The sequence below is a fragment of the Arachis ipaensis genome, chromosome B05 (assembly GCF_000816755.2).
Source record: "Arachis ipaensis cultivar K30076 chromosome B05, Araip1.1, whole genome shotgun sequence".
NCBI lineage: Eukaryota > Viridiplantae > Streptophyta > Magnoliopsida > Fabales > Fabaceae > Arachis > Arachis ipaensis.
The window spans coordinates 123,098,290-123,107,865 of NC_029789.2; the positions used below are offsets into that span (position 1 = coordinate 123,098,290).

General features: G+C 35.0%; 1 protein-coding gene and 1 long non-coding RNA gene across 2 annotated transcripts in view; one reads left to right on the plus strand and one right to left on the minus strand.

Moving 5' to 3' along the window:
* LOC107643991 (alpha-dioxygenase 1) overlaps window positions 1-9,576 on the minus strand; it is a 22,700-nt gene that overhangs the window by 3,031 nt on the left and 10,093 nt on the right. The gene's annotated exons all lie outside the window — the stretch shown is intronic.
* LOC110272307 lies at window positions 138-6,802 on the plus strand. Its single transcript, XR_002363498.1, has 2 exons — window positions 138-2,467; window positions 5,217-6,802. It is a non-coding gene; the product is annotated as an uncharacterized LOC110272307 (long non-coding RNA).

Sequence of the window (9,576 nt, forward strand, 5' to 3'; positions counted from 1 at the left end):
TATACAGTGAACAATAGTTTAAAAAAAAGTTAAATTTAAAATTAAAATTAAAATTTTTAATTAATTAAATAATTATTATCATATTTTAAAATTTTAAAAAAATTAAGATTAGCACATAAACTACTACGTATAGTTACACATTCACATATGGTACATTTTATACCCCACAACCATCATTGTTGTCGCTGCAAAGCTCTTGACACCGCCGTCCCCTCACCGCCGCACCAGGTTCTCCTCCAACCCTATTAGTAACGCCGTTTTGCACCCCCTCACCGGCGTTTAGCTCTCCCGCAACGGTCATCGTCGTCACCGCAAAGCTCTTGACGTTGTTGCCTCCCTCACCACCGCACCAGATTCTCTTCCAACCCTGTTAGTGGCGCCGTTTTTGCACCCTTCACCCGCTTATCCATGTCAAAGTGGTTCTTGTTAATGGCGGCCATTATGAACTTGTCGCACTCAGGCTCCATCCATGTCGTCACGAACGACGCCAGATTCAGCCTGAGGTTTGCGTCTAGCATGAGCTCATTATTTATTATTTGGTACGCTGCCTCCTTGAGTTATTTTAGTAGATATGTGGATGATTATTTTTAATTTTTTAGCCGGATGATTATTTGAGTAGGTATGCGAATAGTTATTTTAATTCTTATGTGGATGATTATTTGGTTGGAATGGATCTAGTTAGATACAATAAAGATATGTTGGATGTTCAATTTACTAAGTACGAGGATGATTAAATTTTTGAATTACTGAATGGGATTTTTTGGTTGTGTAATTTTGGTGAAATATTTTCTTAAAATTTTTTTGGGCCAAATTTTCAACCCATTGTTCACGTTGTTCAGATTCTTCGTTGTCTACCTAGCGGAGTTGACTATTATATAGCCACAATCATCTATATAATGGAAAGCATTTCAGATACAACCTTAAAATATTATTGAGATGAGAGAGGGTGAAAGTGGGGTAGAGGGAGTGGCGGTCGGGATGTCAAAACGGTAGAGCATGATGAGCGGAAAAAGGCATCAAATGTGGGTCAGGAGGGCGTAAGGGCCAATGGGAAAGCTGAAGTAGGCGGAGGAGGGCAGAGAGATGGGAAACCTAGCATGCATGATACCTATGTCTCTAAAGATTTTATTAGAGACAAAGTGGTGGGTGAGGTGGCACCGAAGCCATTGATCATGAATGACGTGTTGGATGGGGATAGATCGGTTGTGGTCATCGAGAGGCAAGGATGCATCCAAACCGAAGTTAGTGTTTTCTGAAGAGGGAAGGAAGGTGCTTGCGGAGCCTTGCAAAGACACTATAGTGGTTAGCTTGCTCAGTAAGAACCTTAATTATACGGTCTTGTCTCATAGATTAAGGTTCATCTAGAGGTTCAATGGTGGTGATGAATTCTTGGATGTGGGAATGAATATTTCTTTGTCAAATGTGACCGAAGAGAGGATCGAGAAAAGGTTCTAGTTGGGGGACCATGGATGATAGATGGATTCTATTTGGTAGTCAAACCTTGGTCTTTTGATTTTTGTCCGACAGAAGAATTTTTTGGATGTACTCTTGTTTGGATTTGCTTGACGGGCTTGAAGATTCTATATTACTAGGAAAAGGCCATGCGGTGGATTGCGATGATGATTGGTACTCCGATCAAAGTCGATGTCGCAACCAAGGAAATGGAAAGGAGAAAATTTGCACATACATGTGTACATATAGACTTGGGTGTACTAATTATTGATGAGATGATGTGGTCTATAAGGTGGAGTATGAGCATTTAGAACTTATTTGTGATACATGCAAGTGTTATAGACACGTCGCGGCTAACTGCAAGTCGAAGTTAAAAAATAAGACGGTGAAAACGGGAGCGGATAAGCCACCGGAGAAGCATTTTCCGAGGACTACAAATTCCAACGATGGAAAAATACAGTGAGACGTTATTTTTGAAAGTGATTTGCCTGTTACCGAAGAACATGGAAAGGAGGATTCTTCGCATGATTTGTTGCATGGAAAGGGAGGCAAAGATCATACCAATAGTCACATAGAAGTTGAAGAAGAGCAGACCAGGGTTATTAATAAAAAAAAAGACTGTAAAGGACCATGTCAATATAGTGCCTGGGCCCAATGTTATGAAGCCCAATTCTAAAAAACTTGTTTTTGTGGTAAATACGGGTAGAAAGACAAAAAGCTTTAGGTTCTCTAAAGCTCCTAAGTCTAGGAGTGTTAAAAAATATGTTAATGTGAATACTATTCATCCTTCTTCATACAGTGGCATTAAAGCAGGGCCAAGTGGGACTAAGCATGAGACCCCTTCTCAAAGCATGGTCAAGAAGCGTCTCAGACAAGTTTCCTTTCAAAGTTCACTGCAAGATTACAGAATCTTGGAACATGAAAAGAAGAAAGAGAAATGAGAGCAAAGTGTTAATGTTAAAAAGGTAAAGAAAAATGAGGTGGTCGAATAGAGGGTTCAGGATCTCTGAACCAGGTAGTGTTCTTATCACCCCCTTTCTATTATTGTTGTTATGGATAGTAATAAATTTAGCATCATAGCGTGGAATGTGAGGAAGCGTCTAGGAGCTTAGCTCGTGTACATTTCAAGAAAAATGTGAAAAATTTTCATCCTTTCTTTTTTATTGTTATTGAAACCCATATTATCTTTGAGAAGATGAAGTATTTTTGGGAGAATCTGAAATATTGTAATGTTAGTATCTCTGAAGTTAGAGGTTAGAGTGGTGGCTTTTGGATTTTGGTGGATAAATCCTAGGGACAAAGCAAAATTGTGAATATCACTGATCATTGTGTTGCTTTTGAAGTAATAAAAGGATCTTGTATGTGGACATGTAGCGTGGTGTATGCCCACCCCCAAACTCAGTATTGGCCAGCTCTTTGGGATTACCTTAGATAGTTGGTCACTAATATATCTAGTCCTTAGTTAGTACTAGGTAACTTTAATGAAGTGTTGCCTTCGAATGAGATTAAAGGAAGGATCTTTAATGCTAATAGAGCTTATGTTTTTGCTTCTACCATGGATGATTGTGGTTTGATGGATATGGGATCTAAAGGGAGGAGATATTCTTGGCATCGAATAGTCAAGGGAGGATTGGATATAGCAAAGAAATTGGATGATGATTTTATTAATAGAGATTGGCACCTTCTGTTCCCTGAGATTTTTTTGTGATATTTTAGGCAGATACAATTCTGACCATTTGCCCATTCTTATCAAATGTCGGCTAGATGGTGTCAAGCAAAAAATGAACCAACCTTTCAGGTTTCAAGCCGCGTGGACCACTCACCTCTTGTTCCATGATGTAGTTCATAAGGCTTGGAACTCTGAGTGTCCGGATGTTTTTAAAAGTCTTTTTGTTGTAAGAAGAGATGCTCAAAGGTTTAATTCTGAGATTTTTGGCAATATTTTTATCAAGAAAAGAGAGTTATAAGGGCATATTAATAGTATTCAGTTATCCTTAGGATGCTCTGACGACCCTCATCTCAAAGAGGAAGAATCTCGGCTTCAGCGGGAATTAAATGCTATTGTTTTAAGGGAGGAGCTTTTTTGGTACCAGAAATCTAGAGAGAAGTGGGTGAGATTCGGGGATAAAAATACTAATTTTTTTCATCTCCAAACTATTGTCAGACGAAAGAGAAATAAAATTCACACTCTTGTACTTGAGGATGGTACTTGGTCCAATGATGTGAATGCTCTAAAGAATGAAGTCAATAATTTTTTTTAGAAACTCTTTTGTTCTAGAGAAGAGGTGGAGCTTGATTGTCTTGAGGATGTTCCTCTCCCTCAGCTTAATTATGAAACATGTGAGTCTCTTGTCAAGCCAGTTTCATTTGAGGAAGACAAATGCGCTGTTATAGATTTGGGTGCCTTTAAAACTCTTTGGCCGAATGTATTCCAAGCTGTGTTCTTTAAGAAATATTGGGAGAATGTTGAAAAAGATGTATGAATGTGTCTTTAGAGCCTTTTTTGGAGAGGTTTTGGACACATCTATTTTTGAAACCTTGATTGCGCTCATTTCTAAAGTGGGTAGTCCTACAGTTATGAAGGATTTTCAACCTATAAGCTTGTGCAACGTTATTTATAAGATTATAACCAAGGTGTTGGTTACTACGTTTTCAAGGAATATTGGGATCTTGTTGGTAAAGGATGTTTGGATGATTATTTGCAGAACTTTCTCTGGAGAGGTTTTGGATGCGTCTATTTTTAAAACGCTCATTGTGCTCATTTCAAAAGTGGATAGCCCTACAGTGATAAAGGATTTTTGACCTATAAGCTTGTGCAATGTTATTTATAAAATTATTACCTAAGTGTTAGTTAATCACTTTCGCCCCTTTCTTACAGAAGTGATTGGCCCACTTTAGGGTGGGTTCATACAAGGAAGAGGCACAAGTGAGAATATTATTATTGCTCAGGAGATTCTTAACTTCATGCGAAAAACTAAATCGAAGAAAGAAACTATTGCTTTTAAAATAGACCTTGAGAAGGCTTATGACAGAGTAGATTAGATATTCCTTTAGCTTTTACTTCAACTTTTTGAATTTTTTGACAGTATTATTACTTTGATCATGATATGTGTCTATTCCTCATCTCTCTCAATTCTTTAGAACGGTGAGAGGTTACAGAGTTTTAACCCCCAGAGAAGTATTCGACAAGGTGAACCACTTTCTCCTTACCTATTTGTCTTGTGCATGGAATGGTTGGCCTACCAAATTTTTCATCTCGTGGCTAATGGATCTCGGATCCCTGTTGCTATATCTAAGGGAGGACCAAGAATTTCTCACCTTATGTTTGTTGACTATCTTCTTCTCTTCTATAAAGCAACTAGGTCCCAAGTTGTAATTGTTATGCAGATTCTTGATCTTTTCACAAAGCTTTAGAGAAGGTCAATCTTTTTAAGTATAAAGCTCTTTTCTCTAAACTTATCTCGCAGAAGAGGAAAGAAGTTTTATCATGGATTTTGCATATTCACTTCACTCAAAATTTGGACAAGTATTTAGGAATAAATATTGGTCATGAAAGAGTGGCTAAGAAAATTGTTTATGAGGTCTTAAATAAGGTTCAAGGCAGGCTTGCTAATTGGAAGAGTCATCTTTTCAACAAGGTGGGTAGGTTGTGTTTGGTCAAATTAGTATTATCTTCGATTCCAATTTATCAAATGCAAGTCTCTTACTTCCCGACTCATGTCTGTGAAAAAATTGATTCGTTGGTGCGACAATTCTTTTGGAAGGGGCAAGCAACAAGGAGGGGCTTATCTCCTGTGAAGTGGGAAAAAGGTTGTGACACTGAAGAAATATGATGGCCTTGGAATGAGAGATTCGCAACGTGTGAATATTGCTCTTTTAGGAAAGTTTATTTGGAAAATGCTTCACTGCCATGACAAGTTCTAGGTCCAGGCTATATACAACAAGTATCTCTCTAATGGCTGAGGTTGGGAGGCTACGTGTGGAGCTTCTCATGTGTGAAAAAGCATAGTTAAAGCCTTTAAATACTTGAAAGATGGTTTTGAGTAGAGTTGCGGTAATAGACATCAATCCATGTAGTTTGATTCTTGGTCCTCTTTCGGGAAGCTCTATGATATCATTCCGTATATTCATATTACTGACATTAATCTATCAGTTAATCATGTAATTCATAATGGAACTTAGAACGTTGATAAACTTTATTCTCCTCTGTCTGATCATGTTAGGTTGTCTCTTGCAAGCTTGCCTATTCCAAGATTAAATTCGAGTGGAACAAGATAGTTTTGGAACCTTTCCGCTTCGATTGCTTATAGCACCAAAAGTGGATATTAATGGCTTACTAAAAGGAAATTTCATTGGGATGAAACCCAAAATTGGAATTGGTTATGAAAAACGTTTATTCTGGAGAAGATAAGGTTGTTGTTATGGATGGCCCTCCATGATGCAGTTCCCACAAATAAGTTTCGGTGCTTCAGAAGTTTAGCTTCCAATAATTCTTGCTCCCGATGCGGGATCTCTCCTGAGACAATTTCTCATTACCTTCGTGACTGTGATAAAGCTAAGGATGTTTGGTATATTCTTGATTGATCTGTTCTTGTGAATAATGCTTCGTTAGATTTGGTTGCTTGGATTAAGAAAATTATTAACGGTAGGAAAGGCCTAGTTGCGGCAGGGGTTTGGTGGATTTGGAGGTATAGATGTCAAGAGATTTTTAATCCCAGTGAACCTTGGTCAAGTATGAAGGTTGCTATGTTAGCCGGGAGCTTGAATAAAGAGTTGAGTTCTTGTAGAAACAACCATTACCTAGCCTTTAGTGATGAGTGGACTTATATTTGGACAATTCTTCCCAATAATTTCTTCAAAGTTAATTGTGATACAAGCATAATCAAGGATGATCAGCTGGCGGGTTTTGGGTGTGTCTTGCGAGATGATAGAGGAAAATGGATTCTCGGTTGTTCAGGCTCACTTTTTCCTTGGCCAGTGTATCATTGTGAATTAATGGCAGCTTGGCATGGCTTAATTTTAGCTTGGGAAGCTAGTTGTAAGAATGTAATTTGTGAATGAACTCCTTTTAACCCTTCCTGGTCCTAAAAAATATTTTCAGTCATAGCACAGTGATAAATCGAGACATTGTGGTTATACTCCATGATCTCTTGTTAGAAAACTGAGAGGTTCAGTTTCAACTTATTTAAATACGAAACAAATTGTATGACAGATTATATGGCTAAAATTACTGCTAAACGCAATACGACTCATGTTTGAATAGAGTCTGAGGATGCGTTGAAAAAGATTTTGCAGAAAGATATAATTTTTGTTAATTAATATTTGAGTTCTTTAAATTTGTGTTCTTTTTTCTTTTCTTGTTATTTTTATCAAGATAAAAAAAATCACAATCATCTGTCAATTCTCTTTACTCGAATAAATTGTAAACAATTTTATTAATATTTATGTATATTTGTATTTTTTGAAAAAAAATTTTGAAAATAGCTTTTCTATTAATATTCATGGATATATGCGAAAATCAATGTCTTTTTTTAAAAAAATTGATAATAAAGACTTATAATAAAAAAATCGCATTTTTCTTAATAAAATTAGAGAAAGAAAAAGGATGTCTGTCTTTTCAATTGGAAAATAGTAGTTAGATTGGTAGTAGGAAAGTAGGATTTAGATTCAAACTCTAATTCTATTTACGTATTTAAATTTTTTCTAAAATTAAATATTCTATTCGAACATTGATAATTTTTTAATCTTAACTCTATTACACCTTAAAATATTCTGTCCATTGTTATAGTTAAGAGTGGTAATAAGTAGGGTATGATAGAATTTGGACCCAGCCTTAATCTTATTCGTAGGTTGAGATTTTTATATAAACTCAATCCTACTTTATTCGCGGATTAAGAATATTCCAACCTTAACTCTACTCTTTCTTAATCTGCGAGTACCCGATTCTATCCGCGAATTTCAAAAAAGATAGAATATGATTATATAACTTGATGATAATTTAAAATAGAGCAGACTTTTATGTAAAATAAAAATATTAAATTATTAATTAATAATTTTTTTAATGGCTAAAGACTGTGATAAAGCTAAGGATGTTTGGTATATTCTTGATTGATCTGTTCTTGTGAATAATGCTTCGTTAGATTTGGTTGCTTGGATTAAGAAAATTATTAACGGTAGGAAAGGCCTAGTTGCGGCAGGGGTTTGGTGGATTTGGAGGTATAGATGTCAAGAGATTTTTAATCCCAGTGAACCTTGGTCAAGTATGAAGGTTGCTATGTTAGCCGGGAGCTTGAATAAAGAGTTGAGTTCTTGTAGAAACAACCATTACCTAGCCTTTAGTGATGAGTGGACTTATATTTGGACAATTCTTCCCAATAATTTCTTCAAAGTTAATTGTGATACAAGCATAATCAAGGATGATCAGCTGGCGGGTTTTGGGTGTGTCTTGCGAGATGATAGAGGAAAATGGATTCTCGGTTGTTCAGGCTCACTTTTTCCTTGGCCAGTGTATCATTGTGAATTAATGGCAGCTTGGCATGGCTTAATTTTAGCTTGGGAAGCTAGTTGTAAGAATGTAATTTGTGAATGAACTCCTTTTAACCCTTCCTGGTCCTAAAAAATATTTTCAGTCATAGCACAGTGATAAATCGAGACATTGTGGTTATACTCCATGATCTCTTGTTAGAAAACTGAGAGGTTCAGTTTCAACTTATTTAAATACGAAACAAATTGTATGACAGATTATATGGCTAAAATTACTGCTAAACGCAATACGACTCATGTTTGAATAGAGTCTGAGGATGCGTTGAAAAAGATTTTGCAGAAAGATATAATTTTTGTTAATTAATATTTGAGTTCTTTAAATTTGTGTTCTTTTTTCTTTTCTTGTTATTTTTATCAAGATAAAAAAAATCACAATCATCTGTCAATTCTCTTTACTCGAATAAATTGTAAACAATTTTATTAATATTTATGTATATTTGTATTTTTTGAAAAAAAATTTTGAAAATAGCTTTTCTATTAATATTCATGGATATATGCGAAAATCAATGTCTTTTTTTAAAAAAATTGATAATAAAGACTTATAATAAAAAAATCGCATTTTTCTTAATAAAATTAGAGAAAGAAAAAGGATGTCTGTCTTTTCAATTGGAAAATAGTAGTTAGATTGGTAGTAGGAAAGTAGGATTTAGATTCAAACTCTAATTCTATTTACGTATTTAAATTTTTTCTAAAATTAAATATTCTATTCGAACATTGATAATTTTTTAATCTTAACTCTATTACACCTTAAAATATTCTGTCCATTGTTATAGTTAAGAGTGGTAATAAGTAGGGTATGATAGAATTTGGACCCAGCCTTAATCTTATTCGTAGGTTGAGATTTTTATATAAACTCAATCCTACTTTATTCGCGGATTAAGAATATTCCAACCTTAACTCTACTCTTTCTTAATCTGCGAGTACCCGATTCTATCCGCGAATTTCAAAAAAGATAGAATATGATTATATAACTTGATGATAATTTAAAATAGAGCAGACTTTTATGTAAAATAAAAATATTAAATTATTAATTAATAATTTTTTTAATGGCTAAAGATCTTTTGTATTTATTGAGAAGTCTTTAATTCAATATCCACTTAAAACATATTTTTATATAAATATATAACATATGCATATATAGAGTGTCGATTGATTGAATAGAATTGAGATTCAACCCATATTCTACCTAATCTGCACAAAAATCATACCCACACTCTATCTTATCTATTATAAATCAGATTAACAACTCTACCCAACCGAATAAAATTCAATTGAATACCCACAAATAAAATATACATTGCCACCCCTAAGTCTACAGTCTACAGCCCACCCACGCATCATGACAAAATTATACTGCAAAACTATACTTCCCTTGCTGCAATCAACTCAATGCTACTCAGCACATCCTCAGGTATTGAGTTTGCCAAACATAATCTTATCAAGATATCATGCCCATGTGAAGGGGCCCCGGTATTTAGAAATCGTATCATTAAAATATAATACTTTTTTCAGGGTTAAATATAACTTTTTTCTTTCTTCAAAAGTAAGTTATTAATTTAATTTCTAAAAGATAAAAATGTT